The sequence below is a fragment of the Echinops telfairi genome, unplaced genomic scaffold (assembly GCF_000313985.2).
Source record: "Echinops telfairi isolate 266 unplaced genomic scaffold, ASM31398v2 ScPeMD7_7441;HRSCAF=8479, whole genome shotgun sequence".
Lineage (NCBI taxonomy): Eukaryota > Metazoa > Chordata > Mammalia > Afrosoricida > Tenrecidae > Echinops > Echinops telfairi.
Window position 1 is genome coordinate 552,287 of NW_022111341.1, and position 1,433 is coordinate 553,719.

Genomic DNA, 1,433 nt, shown 5'->3' on the forward strand with positions numbered 1-1,433 from the left:
TAGCTGAGAAGCAACAAAGCCCACATGGAAGAAGCACACCAGCCTGTGTGATCATGAGGTGTTGATGAGATCAGGTATCAGGCATCTAAGCCCCAGAATAAAACCATACCCCAGGTGAATGGGGTGGGGAGGCATGGAGTTGAGACCCCATGCCCAATGCTAGACATTTGGACATCCCCTCACAGAGGAGTCATAGGGAAGAGATGAGCCAAACACGGTGCACTATAGCACCCATGAAGCACACAACTTTCCTCTAGCTCTTTGGCACTTCCTTCCCCCCATCATGGCATCAATTCTACCTTACAAATTGTATTAGACCAGGGCATGCACACTGCTACAAATAAGAACACACAACACAGAGAATCCCAGATAAATAACCCCTCAGGGCCAACAAGGAGAGTAGAGATACCAAGAGGATTAGAGGAGGGTGGGAGGAGAAAGGGGGAATTGATCACAAGGATCAACCTAGAACCCCCTCCAAGGGATGAATAATGGAAACGTGGGTGAGGGATGACGGAGGACGATGTAAGATATGGGAAAATAATCTATTATCAAGGGTTCACAAGGGATGTTGGGCAAGGGAGGGAGGGAAGAAACAGGGAGCTGATATCGGGCTCTAGTGGGAAAAGAATGCTTTGAAGATTATGATGGTGGCATATGTGCACATGTGCTTGACACATTGAAGGAATGTATGGATTTTGATAAGACATGTAAAAGCCCCCAATGAAAGTATTTAAATAAATGCGCTTTACACAATTGATGTGTGTATGGATTGGGATAACAGTTGTATGAGCCCCTAATAAAATGTTAAAAAAAAAAAAAGAAAGTATTTAAATAAAAATGACTGAGGCTTAATATGAGAGGAATAAGAGAAGTATATATACAAACTGACTGGTTCAGGCTCCCAGTTTTAACTCTGCTGTAAGGCAAATTAGAAAGTAAATAATAGGGTATGTCACTATACTGTCTGTTTGAACCAAAGAGGTCTGTGGGTGTCTGGAATGGCCTGTCAGGCACTGGATGAGAACATGAGAGCCAAGCAGAAATCCAAGCAGCAAAATAGAATTCCACGGGTCTCAGAAAATATAGCACAGCATCATCTTATGTAGGACCACACAAGGGGTGGTTAACAAGTTGAAGATAATACCATGCATAAAAGCAAGACAAGCAACAAAATAAAACAAAACAACCACAAGCCAATGACAAAAAAAAAACAACACAACAAGCCAATGACAAAAAACACAACACAACAACAAGAAAAGCTTGTAGTTAGTTCAAGGACTGTTTGCTCGCCTTTAAGAGTGTTTTCCAGTGGAGTCTGTTGGGGCGCCAAGCCCTGGCCCCAAAGTCTATTTTGGTATTCCCTGGGGACTTGCTGCTCTGTTCCACGCCCATAGTGTTTTGCCTCGGTGTTGTGGGATCAGATTGGGAGC